We start from the raw sequence: 6,441 nt of genomic DNA on the forward strand, positions 1-6,441 counted from the left end.
TCTCTCTTGTCCTGATGAGCCCAGATCTGGACTGTGGATAAACATTTTCCAAGGTATCTCATAGTCCTCTCAAGAGCAGGAAAATTGTTCCCACTGTAACTTGTCCCAAGAAGTATTTTTAAAACTTTAAAATTTTTTAATGAACATGACTCCAGGTCAGGAGAAAGGGGTTGAAAGAGTGGGCTCCGGTATGAGTCTCATTTTGATGCCATAAGGAATTTCTTGTCAGAGCTCTGAACAGGATATTGATTCTGATTTGGGTCAAGTGTCAAATACTTTTTCCCGCAAATGGGAATTAATGGGAAACTCCTTCTGAAGTCTCTGCATGAAGAATACAACTCCCAAGTTTCTGGGGTTTTCAGGGGGGTCTAGAGAGCAGGTACAGAGGATGGAAGAGGCAGCAGTGCACCTGAATATTATTATAAAGTATTCTGCCTACTTGATTTCAATTTCACAAATATTACATCCAATTTTCACCTCCTACTCTTCTAGAGTAAAATGGTTGTGGCACACTTCTGCAAAACTAATAGGACAAAAATTGTGTACAATATGGGGATTTTTCTGTAATCTTTTTCAACACAAATAACATGCTGACTTTTACATACTTTTTTTTTTTAATTACTGTTTGGTTGGTGATTATTTGCAGGAGATAAACAATGTTTGAAGGCTTCTACATTAATTAAGTTTCATCTTTTTAGACTGTTCTTTACATGTAAAAGTAATTGGTTTTAGTTGTTATAAATCTTGTGTAAAATTCCTCAAGCAATAAACACAAGCTGTATCTCAGTAATTGTCTATTGACTACACTTTCCAGTATGAATTAATTTTCAATTACAAACTTCCTTTCTTACAGTATCAGGTTGGAAGTCTGCATTTTGAACACGTAAATATTCTCATCTTGTGCAATTTGTCTCACATTATACTGGAAGAAGAAGAAGAGAGAGATTCATTGTGCAACCATCAGTCTGAATATCAATGCAGCATGACAATAACAGTGCATGTCAAAACTCAGGTTTCCTCTGCAAATTCCCAGACAGCAACAAAGACTCGTCTCCAACCCTAATTATTTTTATTGCTGTTACATTGTGCTCTTCTCTGCTTCATCTTTAAAAGTTAATGGCTTGATTAGGAAGGGGATCCTAAAGTCAATCAAACTTTCACAATGACCACGAATGACATCTATCCCTACTTAACTGGGAGTATTTTAGGGGGAGATTATGGAAGCAAGAGAGGTGGGACAGGCTGAGCTATCATGTCTCTTTTTGCAAAGGACTACAAAAAGAATTTCACAAGTGTTTAGCTGGAGTTGGGTGCCCAAAGGCTGCTGATGCTTTCAGAAATGTCCCACTGTACCTAACTGCAATTTTAGTTGAGGGCCACTTTTCACATAAAAACAGCTGAACCCCATCTTCAAAATCCACATGACTCATCCAGCACCACAAAATCTGGCGAGTAGATCCACAGGCGGTATAAGCCATGATGAAGGAGAGGAGAAATATCCTCCCACATCATATCTGGGGAAGAGATGCTGGCTTGGGGTCTGAAAACAGCCAGCTGACCTGCTGGAGAGAGCACTAAAGCCCTCAGGGGGTAAAAAAAAAAAAAAAAAAAAAAAGAAAAAAAAGAGATGCTGACTCAAATGGTACAAAATGCCATAATGGGCTATTGCTGCCAGAAAAGGAGGTCTCCATCCTTCTTTCCTGTCCCTTCCTCACAGCCATGAGCTCCCACCCTCTCCTGTTCTGACTCTGGCAATAATTTTATTAAATAAAATAGCAGAAAACTCCTACCACTCTTTCCTCCCCTGAGACATGGGGTCTTAAGAACTCCAAAGGCAGCAGCAAAGTAATGGACAGGAGAACACACCCTGGAAGGGAAGGCAGGAAGGAGCTCCTACCCCAGTGCTACACAGATGTGAGAAGCCTTTGAATCCTTTTCCTCAAAGGCTGAGGCATCCTGACTTTACAAAGGTCTTGTAACACTCAGAGAGAGCTAATCCCATGTGTTTCCCACTTGCTGCCCATAGGCTTTCCAGTGGGACTCTGGGTGCCCCAGATTTCCTGTGTCTTTCCTGGAGAAATGTCTTGGATGTCCCTTGGTATCTAAAGGCCCTAGATAGGTATGTTTAGGCACCTGAATCTCTCCACCAAAGCTATCTCAAGTGATGCCACTAAATTTCAGTAATATCATTGACTTTAAAGGGCTGTGTTCCCTCCAAGAAAAAGGGATATATTAACTATTAATAATTGCATAAAGTGTGAAAGACCAGAAGTGTGAACACAAGCAGTTCCAAGTAGGAGCATATTGAATGCTTTTTAAGGTATAAAATAGCAACCAATAAACAAGAGATTTCAAGCTATGTGCTCAGCACATCTGCATTTCAAATTTCTGAGCTCCTATTCAGGAATGTTAATAAGTTTAACTAGCTCAGTGTTACCATATTTCTGAGAGAAAAAAAAAAGAATATGCAACATATATGCATGTATCTGTAGATTATCCCACCCTTGGGCATTTGTCTAAAAATATTTATTTTTCTATTCTCTGGTATTTGCTGTAACTGAAAAAAGAAAAAAAAAAAAAAGCGGGGGAGAAATAAAAAGATCAATACTCCCTGTGCAGGAATCCTGGAAATAGGGCTGAAAAGAACATGATGGTTCAGGCACATAAAAGTGAGGCTTGACCATATCACTTGACCACTGCAACATGAAAAGCTCCATTAGTGAGATTTGTCCTTTTCCTTCTCTTTCCTCTCTGTAGGATTTGTCCTTCAGTCTGTGAAATAAAGACTTCAGCAAAGAGTGCCACCACATGGGCCCTCAGTGGAACTGTATTCACTCAGTGATAGCCTAGCAGGAAAGAGAGGAAGAAAAAGAAAACCCCACACTTCAGCATTTCTATTAATTTCATCCTATCTTTTCATCTCTGCTCTGAAAATTCTCTCTCTCTCTAGCAAGAAACTGAAGGTTTTATAGTGTCTTACATAATAAGGAGAAAAGACCTTGGTTTTACTTTTCAGCACAATAACTTGGTGCTTGCAAATTTCCCACTTCAGGTTAATTGTCTCTTCAGAACGCGTGACCCACACCACCGACAGGCAGAATAAAACAGTTCTGTACACTTCTAATGGATTTATTTAAAAGGATGATGTGAGGAGCCAATTTACTTTTGATTTGTCCCAACCCTGGTTGTCAGAGGCCTGTAGGGGAGGGCTGCACGTCTGCCATGTCAAGGAGGCAGCCAGGAGAAGATGGAGGAAAACCTTGTCTCTGGGGAGACCTTTCCTGGCAGCCAGTTCATATCTCACATGGGACAGGCAGTCAGCAGGGGAACACCAAAGACACTGAACATTATAAGTAAAAGCTAAGTTATGTTAAATTAGGGCATAGTGCAATTATATTATATTAATTATGTTGTATTAATTGCATTATGTTAAGAGTTGGGGGGGTTATTAGAAGGTTCCAGGAGAAGGGCCCAGGGTTTGGTGCAAAGGTCTGGTGGGGCGAGGCGAGGTCAAAGAGGGATTGGATGGAAGATCTGACCAATCATTCTAAGCCCTGCAGAAACGATTGGCCCAGAATGAACGGCATTAAAGACCAATGAGAAGCCTGGAAATGGACCCAGCACCATGGGGATCAAAAATGGACCAATCCTGGACTTGAAGGTGGCTATAAATGGGGGGAGTTCAGTTGGGTCAGGGTTCTTCTTTTTTTTGGAAACTTGTGTTTTGGGGAGAGCTCAGTGCACTTGGGGGTAGTGCACTGTTCTGGTTTTGGCTCGATGTGTGGGTGCTTGGGCTTATTCTAGGTACTCCGTTCCCTGCAGCTATTTTAATAAATGAGAACCTCTTTCTCCAGAGAAAATTTGGCCTCATTTATATTCATGACGCTGAACCCTCCAGAGACACTCTGCAATTGATGACAAAATGTGTCTACCAATGGACTGCAGTGGGACATTGGATTAGGCCAATGGTCTCCTGTCAGCAAGTGGACTTTGGGAGCAGCCAGGGGCATCAAAAGTGACAGCATCACAAGGTCTGGGGCTTCTGAGTCTTCACTATTGCCCTGGCCCCAGCCTGCCTTTGGCTCTCCTGCCCTTGCTGGCTCTTGCTTGCCCTTGTGTCTGTCCTGTGTCCCTGACCAACACCCTGCCTGATTCATCCCTGCATCCCTGCCTGAGTCACCTGCATCCAACCTTGCCCACCTCTGAGCCTGACCCAGGCCTCTGGACCTCCCTTGCCTCATGACCAGTCACCTGTCACCACAGGAGTCATTCCCAGGCAGGCAGCGTGCAGAGCCCTCACCTTGTGGACATTGAGAACCCAACCCCTGGTGGTAAAGCTGGTTTTTTCCCTCTGTCTCCCCTCTCTCTCCCTCCCATTTTTCTTCCTCATTCTTTGTCTTTTCTAGCCCTATTTAGTAGCATAACTCTATTTTATTTTATTTTATTTTTTATGTTTTATTTTATTTTATATTTATTTTTTTATATTTTATTTTTTTTTATTTTATTTTTTTATTACCAATAAATGGTTCTCAAAAACAATGCTTGCCTCGTTTGGCTTAATTTCATTCCTGACTGTGGGAGACAAGAAATCCTGTTCACTTCAGCTCAACAGAAAGCACTCTGGGAAAGGTTGGGCTAACAGCAAGGTACAAGCCAGGTCCTGTAACCAGAGATCAGGTTGTATGGCTGGCATGGGCGTGGGGCAGTGATTGGCTGGGGAAGTGCACGATCTGAGAGCTGATTGGGTAAAGGGACGCACGAACAGCGACACTGCAGGACAGGGGCCAATGAGTGCTTTTGGCCTAAGTGTAGAACATGAAAGTGTTTAGTTTTTACAATAAACAATCTTCAAGACAAGCAACAGGTCCATGTGTCTTAGCTCCTCATTGCTGTGCCTGACCATCTATTTTTGAAATAACTTCTCGCAATTCCTACAGTGCAACATGACATTTTAATTGGTGGCAGCAGCAGGCAGGGCAGCCCCGGCCTAGGCAGACACAAGCAGCTTTATTGATGTCACTGCAGATGCAATGACAAGTAATGCCAGTGCAGTCTCACAGCCAAAAGATGACAGCAGCTTCTCACTGATCACCTGGAACATTGATGGGCTGGATCTAGGATATGTGAAAGATGGAGCTAGAGGAATCTGTACTCATCTGGCGTTATACAGTTGTGTTTTTACAGGAAGTCATCCCACCACATCTCTGTCTCCTCCAGATGAAATCAGGCAATTGCACTATTATTACAGGTAACATAGATGAGCATTTTACTGTCATCATGTTAAAAAAATGAAGAATGAAGTTACTGAAACATGAGATAATTCCTTTTCCAATAGTTACCATGAAGAGAAACCTTTCAGTTGCACACGTGAGCATATCTGGTATTAAACTCTGCCTTATGACCTCTCATCTGGAGAGTAACACTCAAAGGAACGTGTAAAGCAGCTGCAAATAGTGTTAAACTAAATGCAGAAGGAATCTGAGTCCAACACTCTCATGTTTTGAGGAGGTATGTGGTGGTTTTAAATAGCATGGGTTTTGGTGAGGAGGAAAAAAAGGGAAAAAGCCAGCCATGGAAGTGATTTTTGCTGTGAGGAGCTGCTAGCAGCCTCCTCCATGCCTGGCAAAACCAATCTCTGGCTAACTTTGAGAACAGGCACACAGCTAAGGCAATTAGAAAAGCTGCTAACACCTCTATGATAACATATTTAGGAAAGACAGAAACCAGAGATACCACAGGAACCTCTCTTTCTCCCTGCCCTTGCAGTGGTGGTGGTGGTGGGGGCTGTTGGACCCATTCCCAGTGCAGCCATCCAGGCCCCCTTCTCGGAGGTGGTTGCTGGACCCTGTGCTGGTGCAGTCACCAGGCTGAGCCCCTGGGGGCTGTCCTGGTGCCACAAGCAGCCACATGGCCACCACCATCCTGATCCAGGAGCAGCCACATGGCCAGGACTGCGCAGCTGAAATCGGTGCGACCAGGGTGGTGCCACGGCTCAAAATGGACTATCTCAGCATGGCTCAAAATGGACTTTATTTGCTTGGCTGTTTTGAGCCAGCTATGTTGCAGACAGAAAGACAAAAGTGGTGGCAGCAGCTTTTCTTTTTTGGCACTCCACACGAAGAAAAGGCGTGGAGTGAAGCCGGCAGCTGGTGCAACTTGCTCAGTGCCAGCAGGGACCACGCGATCAGCAGCGAGAGGCACAGCGATTCCCCAGTCTGGAGCCTGGATGAGATGAACTTTTCAGCGCTGCAGAACTCTATAAAATCCCTTCAATTTATAGGTAGAACTTGAGAGCAGACGAACCTACAGACACCAATTCTTTCCCAGATCCGAGAGAAAGAAAAGGTGAAGACACATGAGGAGAACACGGCGACCCTAAGGTCAGTGCAGAGAGAGGGGGGAGGAGGTGGTCCAAGCCTCAGAGGTGAGATTCTTCTGCAA

General features: G+C 43.5%; 1 pseudogene; it reads left to right on the forward strand.

Annotated features, from left to right (window-relative positions):
- Window positions 1–1,162: 1,162 nt before the first annotated feature.
- On the forward strand, window positions 1,163–5,504 carry LOC136568943 (tyrosyl-DNA phosphodiesterase 2-like; annotated as a pseudogene).
- Window positions 5,505–6,441: the final 937 nt, after the last annotated feature.

This window comes from Molothrus aeneus, chromosome Z (genome assembly GCF_037042795.1).
Source record: "Molothrus aeneus isolate 106 chromosome Z, BPBGC_Maene_1.0, whole genome shotgun sequence".
Classification (NCBI taxonomy): Eukaryota; Metazoa; Chordata; class Aves; order Passeriformes; family Icteridae; genus Molothrus; species Molothrus aeneus.